This window comes from Gopherus flavomarginatus, chromosome 22 (genome assembly GCF_025201925.1).
Source record: "Gopherus flavomarginatus isolate rGopFla2 chromosome 22, rGopFla2.mat.asm, whole genome shotgun sequence".
In the NCBI taxonomy this organism is placed as follows: Eukaryota; Metazoa; Chordata; order Testudines; family Testudinidae; genus Gopherus; species Gopherus flavomarginatus.
In genome coordinates, this window is record NC_066638.1 from 18,368,583 (window position 1) to 18,378,768 (window position 10,186).

A 10,186-nucleotide genomic window follows, 5' to 3' on the forward strand; every position below is an offset into this window, starting at 1 on the left:
GTGCTTGTGCCCTTCCCCCGTTTGAGTTTGCTCTTGTTCACTGCACCCCCCCCCCATGCCATCATCTCCCCTGATCCCCTAGTGCAGCTGGAGGAGACGGAATTCCTCTCTGAGTAGGTGACCTGCCACCCTCCCACCCCTAGGTCCCTGATATCTCCCCATGCCCGTTTAGCCCTCCCCTTCTGGTGCCCTCCTCCCCTGCCTGCAGCCTAGCGGGGAGGGGTTGTCGCCTCCTCTCCCCCCCCTCACTGTTTGTCCCCCTCCCCGCTCTCGTTGTGGCGGGGGACGTGGCGGGGGAGACCCCTCGTGATGCTCCCACCGCCCCTCCTCCACCTGCCCCCGTGTCCATTCCCCAAGCCTCTACCTTGACTGCTGCTGCCGATCCACCTACCACCGCCCCTGCTGGGGCACTGGCGGCAGCGAGTACCGGGGAGACCTCAGCTTCTGCCACGTCCCTTGCCCCTTCTGATTTGGGGGGAGCCCCCCCAGCCGGTGGGAAAGGTCGGAGTGGGAAGAAGGGTAAGGGCCCAACTAAAAAGGCCAGGCCTTCCATGGCAGAGACTGCCCCCGCTACCGGCCGCTGCATCCCTCCCTGCTGCTCCCTCCACCAGCTCCGCGGGTGTCTCTCCCTCGGCCCCCAGGGCATACGCCCAGGTGGTGATGGCCCCCTCACCTGCTGCTGCTCCTCCGACCACTACTTCCAGTACCATCTATAGCGGCCGGGGCCCCTTCCCCACCTTCACCAGGAAGCATGGCATCCGTTGCCTCCTGGTGCCTGCCTTGCCCCATGTGGAGACCTACGTGTTGGCGAGGGTGGTGGGATCCATGGCCATCGTGGTGGCCTCCAAAATGTACAGGAGGGTAGTCTTCTTCCTGGCGTCGGAGGCCACTGCCCAGGAGGTGGTAGAGATGGGACTGGCGGTAGGGGGTGTGTTCGTCCCCCTGGAGCCATTGAAAGACCTGGGGGTCCACTTGATCCTGACCTCCATCCCTCCCTTCCTGCCCAATGCCGCCCTGCTGCCCGAGCTTTCTGCCCTGGGGCGCCCCATCTCCGTCATCAGCCCTCTCCCGTTGGGCTGCAAGGACCCCGCCCTCTGTCACGTCCTCTCGTTCCGCTGGCGAGTGCAGCTCCAACTGCCGCAGGTGGTGCATGACGGAGAGGAGCTCGAGGGGTCCTTTCTGGTCCTCTACAAGGGAGCCCACTACTGGGTGTGTTATTCGACGGGGGAGGCCCGGTGCTACTTCTGCTGGGCGATGGGGCACGTCCGGAGGGACTGCCCCTTGGCCCAGCATGGAGGAGTGTCCAGGACCCCCAAACCCAGGCTAGGCGCCAGCCCTGTCATCACCGATGCCCCTGGCTGCCCAGCACCCGAAGCTGCCCCTCCTCCTTCTCGGTCCACTGCTGTGGAGGAGGGTGCAGCGGAGATGCCACCGGGCGTGGGAGAGGGCTCGCCCCAGGGGGAATCCTCCCTCATTCCTGCTACCCCACCATTGCCTCCCCGAGTCCCTGAGCCATTGCCCTTGCCCCCCGACCCAACCCCTGTTAGCCAGCCCCCGGATGATGCCATGGAGGGCTGGTCCTTAGTGCAGGGTAAGTGGGGCAAGTGGAAGGCTCGGGCCCCACTACATCCTTTGGATTCGGAGACCCCCCAGAAGAGCAGGAAGGGGGGCACCGATGGCGATCCTTCTGCTTTGCCCCCTGACAACTCCTGTGGTGCCGGCTGGGGACACCGTTGCAGCACCGGAAGGTAACACTGCCCCTCCTCCGGGGTCCCTTCCCGCGGAAGCCCCCGAGGGAGCCCTTCTCGCCTCCTTACCATCCACAGCCCCTGCGAACGCCGAGGTGGGCATCACTTTGGGTGCTGGCGGGGAGGGGCCTGGGGTGGCAGATGGTGATTTCTCTTCCATTTATGAAGAGATCGAGGCCCTAGGTCTGACCCCAGTCACGCAGGGGGAGGATGACCCTCTGCCGGTGGGCCTCAATCTGAGCGACCTCAGCCCAGTCCCCGTCTTCCCTTTTTCTGACTGCTGCTTCTGCTCCTGCCTCTGAGAGTCCCCTGGGGTCTTCCATCAGCCCGGCTGCAGGTGGCATGCTGCTGACGGCCGCCGAGCCCATTGAGGTGATGGCCAGTGCCCCGCTGCCAGGACCCAATTCCCATGGAGTGTCCCTCGGGTGTGGAGCACCCGACCTCCTTCCCGGACGGGGACCCCATTAGCAGCTAGGGCTGCCGCACGAACCATAGTGGCTGAGCCCCAGCATCGTTGAGGGTCCCCTTCCCATTCCCCAGATCCCTGAGGCTGAGCAGGAAGGGCCACCTTCCAGAGATCCACCTATTGCGGCTCAGGATCCTACTTCTGCCTCTCTCCCCGATTCTCTTCCTGATACTACCCCTACTCCTGTCTCCTGCCCTATCCCTGATGCTGGCCCTGTCCTTGTCCCCTCCACCTCCCATGATGACATTGCCGCCCCTGGGAATGCCCCCCAGGGAGCAGCCTTAGTAGCTTTTCCCTGTCCCGACCCACCAGGGGCTGCTGTTCTCCTTCTGCCGCCCCCTGTTGAACTGGGGAGCGAGGCAGGCCGCGTGGTGTCAGCCCATCGGACGCCACGTCGGGGGTCTGCCCCCTGCCTGCCCGCCTCAGTGGGCCACGGAGCTGTGACGGGGACCCCGCTGGGGGAAAGTCATAGATCAATAACCCTGCCCCCCCCATGCGCTGAGGGAGGAGCTGTGGGAGTTCCTCGAGGACGTCCGTGGCTCCCATAACAAAGTCCAGCTTGTGCTCATGCGGTGGGGGGATTTCCATCAGATCCTCAGGGCTGCGAGGGCCCTCATGGGGGAGGGTAAGACGATCGGGAAGCAGGCCGCCGCGGCCTACCAGCAGGTCCGCCTCTTCCGTGACTCTTTACTCACCTACGGGGTAGGTCACGGATTGCTGCACGGCCCGATGGAGGCCGTGGGCGTGTCTGCCGGCGAGGATCCCTCCCAGCCCTCCTCATGGCATCGATCATCTTTGCCACATTAGACACCCGGGGCTGTAGGATGGGTCTCCGCAGGAGCCAGGTGCTCTCCTGCCTTTGGGAGGAGGAGGTACTCTGTGGTTTTCCTGCAGGAGACCCATACGGATCCGGCCGCTGAAGCTATCTGGTGGCTGAAGTTGGGGGACGGGGTCTATTTTAGCCACCTCTCGGTTCGCAGAGCTGGAGTGACGACCCTGTTCTCCCCTGACCTACGGCCAGAGGTGCTGGGGGTTGCCAAGGCTGTGCCGGGCCATCTGCTGCACCTCCGGGTCTGTATGGAGGGGCTTGTGGTTAATCTTGTCAACATCTATGCCCCAACATCGGGACCAGAGAGGCTGCGTTTTTATCAGCAGGCGTCCACCTTCCTCGGCTCCCTGGATTCTCGTGAGTGCCTGGTCCTGGGCGGGGACTTTAACACCCCCTTCAAGGAACGGGACCGCTCAGGGACCAAACAGTGCCTGGCCGCCGCAAACGTCCTCTGGGAGATCATCGAACACCACTCCCTGGTGGACGTCTGGCGCGATCACCCTGGGCAACGTCTCGACGTTCACATTCATCCCGGTGGAGGCCCATCGGTCGCACCACTCTCGGCTGGACCACATTTACCTGTCACGTCTCCACCTTTCACGGGCCCACTCCTCCAGCGTTCAGCCGGCCACCTTTTCAGATCATCACTTTGCCACCGTGACAGCCTCTCTCTGCGCGGAGAGGCCGGGGCCGGCCTATTGGCACTTTAATAATAGTTTGCTGGAGGATGCGGGCTTCGTGGCGTCCTTCCGGGAGTTCTGGCTGGCCTGGTGAGGGCAGAGACGCGCCTTTCCCTCGGCGCGGCAGTGGTGGGATCTGGGGAAGGTGTGCACCCGGCTCTTCTGCTGCGACTACACCCGGGGCACCAGCCGATGGAGGGATGCGGCGATAGAGCAGTTGGAGCGGGAGGTCTTGGAGCTCGAGAGGCATCAGGCCACCAGCCCCAAGGATCCATCCCTCTGCGGAGCGTGCCGGGAGAAGTGGGAGGAGCTCCGGGCCCTCGAAGACCATCGGGCCTGGGGTGCCTTTGTTCAATGTCGCATTCACCTCCTTCGGGAGATGGATCGCGGCTCCCGCTTCTTCCATGCCCTGGAGAAAAGGAGGGGGGCCAAGAAGCATGTCACCTGCCTCCTGGCAGAGGATGGCACCCCCCTCACGAATCCGGCAGAGATGTGCGGGAGGGCAAGGGCCTTCTACGCGACTCATTGCTCCCTGGATCCGACCGATCCTAATGCTTGCAGGGTGCTATGGGACGGACTCCCGATGGTCAGCACGGGCAACTGTGACCGGCTGGAGCTGCCTCTCACTCTGGCCGAGTTCTCGGAAGCCCTCCATCGCATGCCCACCAATAAATCTCCGGGCATGGACGGGCTGACCGTGGAGTTCAACCGTGTGTTCTGCGATGTTCTCGGCCCAGACCTGGTCACCGTCTCGGCCGAGTCTTTGCAGAGCAGGGTCCTCCCTCTCTCGTGCAGGCAAGCCATGCTCGCCTTATTGCTGAAGAAAGGAGACCTCTGCGACTTACGGAATTGGCGTCCCGTCTCGCTTCTCAGCACAGACTACAAAATTGTTGTGAAGGCCATCTCAATGCAGCTAGGGTCCATGCTGGCGGACGTGGTCCACCCAGACCAGACCTACGCTGTCCCGGGCCGCACAATCTTTGATAACTTTTGTATCTGGTCGGGGATCTTCTGGAATTAGGGTATAGGGATGGTCTGTCAGTCACCCTCTTGTCCTTGGATCAGGAGAAGGCGTTTGACAGGGTGGACCATAGGTATCTCCTGAGCACTCTGCGAGAGTTCGGCTTCAGACCCCGGTTTGTGAGTTTTCTCCAGGTGCTGTACGCTTCTGCAGAGTGTCTGGTCAGGCTCAACTGGACCGTGACCGAGCCGGTCAGCTTCGGGTGGGGAGTGCGACAGGGGTGTTCCCTCTCGGGTCAGCTGTGCGCTCTGGCAATCGAGCCCTTCCTCTGTCTCCTCCGCCGGAGGCTGACAGGGTTGGTGCTTCGAGAGCCGGAGCTGCGGCTGGTCCTGTTGGCGTATGCCGATGATGTGCTCCTCGTGGTCCAGGACCTGGGCAACTTGGTGCGGGTGGAGGCTTGCCAGGCCATCTACTCGGCGGCCTCCTCCGCGTAGGTCAACTGGGTCAAGAGCTCTGGCCTAGTGGTCGGGGATGGGTGGCAGGTGAGCACCCTTCCACTCGTGCTTCAGGCCATCCAGTGGAGCGCAGGTCCGCTGCTCTATCTCGGTGTTTACCTCTCTGCCACTCATCCGTCTCCGCCAGAGAACTAGCATGGTTTAGAGGGCAGGGTCACGGAGTGGCTCCGGAAATGGACAGGACTACTCCAGTGCCTCTCCCTTCGAGGGAGGGCACTGGTGTTCAATCAACTAGTCCCGTCCATGCTCTGGTACCGGCTCAACACCCTGGTCCCGGCCTCGAGTTTCCTGGCCAACCTCCGGACAGCGATTCTGGAGTTCTTTTGGCCAGGAATGCACTTGGTCTTTGCAGGGGTCCTCCACCTGCCCCTGGAGGAGTGGGGGCAGGGCCTGAAGTGCCTACACACTCAGGTCCATGTCTTCCACCTCCAGGCCCTGCAGAGGCTCCTGTATGGTGCAGGTAGTCCAGTGTGGAGTGCATTGGTGCACGCCTTCCTCTGCCGCTTCTGAAGGCTCCAATATGACCGGCAGCTTCTTTACCTCCATCTGAGAGGTCTTCCGTGAGACCTCTCCGGGCCGCCGGTCTTCTACCAAGACCTCCTCCAGACCTGGAAGCTCTTTTCAACAACCAGGTCTGTGGCACCACTGTGGGGGCTGATCTCCTCGTGGAGCCCCTGCTACACAACCCCCAGCTTCGTATGCAGGTGGTGGAGTCCCCCGCGGTGCGCAAGAGGCTGGTCTTGGTGGGAGTCACCAGGGTCAGAGACCTCCTGGACTACAACTGGGGAGACTGGCTGGATCCCCTGACGCTCACTCAGCACATAGGGCTCTCCAGGCCTCGTACTCCCTGGCGCGTACTTCAGGAGGTGAAGGCTGCTTTACTGCCCGCTGCTCGGACCTACCTTGACTGGGTCCTACAAAAGGGCACGCCCCGCCCACCCTCCACTCTAGGCCACCCGGACCATTTTATAGAGCCCCTGCATCGTGGACCCAATCGGCCCCACCACCATTTCACTGCGAGCCGGCTGCACGATCTGCAGCTGGTTCTGTTCCAGACCACGCCAAGGAAACATCTGTACATGCTTGTGCTCCACACTCTTCACTGCCTCACCCTTGCGTCCCACCCCCGCTACAAAGTGGCGGGACCTTATGCCACCTCTCGAGGGTAAGCCCCAGTGGGCCAGCTTATACTCTGCCCTGGTCCTGAGGCCTGCCGGGGATGTCAGTTGTTGGCTCCTTCACGGGGCTGTGAGCACGGGCATGTACTTGGCGCGGTTTACCCCTGTCCCCAACACCTGCCCCTTTTGCGGCATGAAGGAGACCCTGGTGCACATTTATTTAGAGTGTGCCAGGTTGCAGCCCCTGTTCCGGCTCCTCTTGGAACTCTTGTTGCGTTTTTGGTTGCACTTTTCCCTTCACCTGTTTATCTACACACTCCCCATCCGTGGCCCCACAAAGTCGCGGGATCTCCTTGTCAACCTCCTCTTGGCCCTGGCCAAACTAGCCATCTACAAAACCAGGGAGAGAAGGTTGGCCGACGGGATTTCCTGCGACTGTGGGGCCTATTTCCGCTCCTCCGTTCATTCACGCAACCGGGCAGAGTTCCTCCGGGCGGCGTCCACTGGCTCCCTTGACGCCTTCGAGGAGCAGTGGGCGTTTTCTGGGGTTCTCTGCTTGGTGTCCCCATCAGGTTCCCTTCGTTTAGCCCTATGACCTCACTCCCGAGCCTGGTTTTCTCATTGGTTGTCCCATGCAATTATTTGGTGTCACAGACCTGTGGATCCTCTCTTAGGCTGGGGGGAGGTCCTTTATCAGTGGGCGGGCTTCGCCCACCCACTTCCTGGATACCAGTAGGACCAGACTCCTGTACCCCACTGGCCTGGGTCTGTCACATAGCATACTATATTACTCTTCATTTTTTTCATATTTGACTATACTTTTGTATCACTGTATGAAAAGGTTTCAGTGATGCAGCACCCAGGCCAATGTATCAGTCCTCACGTGGCCCTCGCAGGGCCGCCCAGAGGATTCAGGGGGCTTGGGACAAGGCAATTTCGGGGGCCCCTTCCATTAAAAAAAATTGCAATACTATATTCTCATGGGGGGACCCCTGCGGGGCCCAGGGCAAATTGCCCCACTTGCTCCCCCCCCCCACGGGCAGCCCTGGGAAAAATAAACCTTCCGCTTCTCAGCACAAACTCAGTTTTGAGAAAACTTCTTGACAAGGTATCACTGGTTCTCAGCATCAGCTAGTGCTAAAAGGCACTAAAGCTCAGTAAAAGGGTTGGACAAATATTTTCCATCAAAACTTTTTTTGGATCGAAAAGTAGGGGGTTTTAAAAAGCAGAAAAAAAATCACAGACAGTGTCTACTTTCCTTCAAAATTTGTTGTGTTTTTTTTAATTGAAAAGCTGAAGTTAGTCTGCCAAAACCTGAATATCGTTTGAGGTTTCAGAAGTGTGTGGCCAATATTCGCTGCTTGCTGTGTGTGTTTGTTTAAAGAAACAATAAAAAAAAATCTGCTTTTAAAAAAAATCCAAAACTTTTGAACCACCTCAGCTTGTGACCAAACGCCTGAGCCCATCTTGTCAAGAGATTTTTCCAGGTTTCTGATACTCTGCTGGCTACCTTGAGGCATATCTGTCTCCTTAACTTTGGGTTCATTTAGGCTAGAACATAAGAACAGCCATACTAGGTCAGACCAAAGGTCCATCCAGCCCAGCATCCTGTCTACCGACAATGGCCAATGCCAAGTGCCCCAGAGGGAGTGAACTTAACAGGTAATGATCAAGTGAGCTCTCTCCTGCCATCCATCTTCACCCTCTGACAAACAGAGGCTAGGGACACCGTTCCTTACCCATCCTGGCTAATAGCCATTAATGGACTTAACCTCCATGCATTCATCTGTTTCCTAGAGACTGGCTCCATGGGGTCCCTCACACACTGAAATTAAATATACACTATAATTTGGCATTTGAGAAGTGAAAGGGATGGTAGCCCTAATGGAAAAGCTAACAGCTTGGCTCTTCTGCAAGCCTCAAACTGCTGAATGCGCTTTAGGGTAGGGAAGGCTGGGCTTCCCAAACAGCCTGTCCCTGTCCCTGTCCCCTATCCGACCCCCACCCACTTCCTGCCCCCTAACTGCCTGCCCCCCCTCAGAATCCCCAACCCATCCTGCTCCTTGCCCCCTCACCATCCCCCAGAGACCACCACCACCCTGGGACCCCACCCCTGCTCCCTGTCCCCTGACTGCCCCGACCCCTATTCACCCCCACACACACATTGAGTCCTGAAAGACCCCTGGAACGCCCATGATCCAACCCCCCCATTCCCTGTCCCCCCCACCTCTGCCCCCTCCCTGTCCCCTGACTGTCCCCGGGACTCCCTGCCCCTTATCCAACCCCCCCAGCCCCTTACTCCTGGCTCGCCACTCTCACGGACCTCAGCGCATCCAGGAGCGTCCCTGAGCTGCGTGGTAAGGGGGCGGGGCTGTGAGCTCCAGTGGGGCCTGAGCTTCCTCCGCTCCGCCTGGCGCTCACAGCCCCGGCCCCTTACCACATGGCTCTGAGCAGTGAGGGGCTCGGGAGCCCCGCCGGAGCCACACTGCACCGCTGTCCAGGGACGCTCCTGGATGAGCTGAGGCTCCGGGTGAGGAGTGGGGCCGGGGCGGGAGCCTCAGCTGTTCTCTTGGGGGCCCCTGCGGAGCCCGGGGTCTGGGGCAAATTGCCCCACTTGCCCCCCCCCCCCGGGTGGCCCTGAGTCCTCGTGGTGATTTGAGTTGAGATCCCTGATCTACATGCTGCCTGCTATCTACCTGCAGTCACAGTCATTTATTGTGTTTTTAACAGCAGCTGGTGTAAAATAAAAGTGTCCTCTCTTCTCCAGCTTGGTTGCATGAGAAAGAGGCTGCTAAGGCGGCAGCTTCTCAGGACTGGATTCTGCTATTGTAGAAAAGAGAGGGTTGTTTCACTGGGCTTGCAGGAAAACAGAAGGAAAAAGGGCAGCATTTAAAAATATTCCATTGGCAGAAAGCAAGCTGAGAGCATTAGTTTAGAGCCCAGAAGTGAGACTAATTGCCACAATTCCTCTTCAGCACGGGCAATAGCTCATACCGTGTTTGCAAAACAGGGCCTAAAGTTATGGCACTGTATAATCACCAGTGTCTTGCAAAGTAAGCTGCAGAACCCAGGTCTGTTAGCCCCCTCACCCTTTTGCAGTGTGCCCAGCTCTGACTGGAAGAGCTGAAAGGGCATTTTGAATCCTGGTCTACAGAGAAGCTTTGCCCAGCAATGTCAGCCCTTCTGGATCCAGCACAGCCAAAAGGCTCTGAACGACAGCAGGGCTGACTTAAACCAGGCATGCAATCCTGATCTCTCACCTCACAGGTTGCCACCTATGCAGGCAAGCCTGACATCTGCCCATTAGAGTAGTGAACCCCCACACACCCCTGTCATAACCTAGTCCCAGATTTGGACCTTAGCGTCCAAAATATGGGGGTTAGCATGAAAACCTCCAAGCTTAGTTACCAGCTTGGACCTGGTAAAGCTGCCACCACCCAAAAAATTAGAGTGTTTTGGGGCACTCTGGTCCCCCCAAACCTTCCCTGGGGGACCCCAAGACCCAAATCCCTTGAGTCTTACAACAAAGGGAAATAAACCTTTTCCCTTCCCCCTCCAGGTGTTCCTGGAGAGATGCACAGAAGCAAGCTCCGTGAATCTAAACAGAGGGATTCCACCCTCCCCGTTTTCAGCCTTGGAAAACAGAAGTACCAAGAGCTAATCTCTCTTCCCCCCTCACCCAGAGGGAATGCAAAGTCAGGCTAGTAAATCTAACACACACAGATTTCCCCCTGACTTCTTCCTCCCACCAATTCCCTGGTGAGCACAGACTTAATTCCCTGGAGTTTCCCACTAAAGAAAACTCCAACAGGTCTTAAAAAGAAAGCTTTATGTAAAAAGAAAGAAAAATACATAAAAATGGTCTCTCT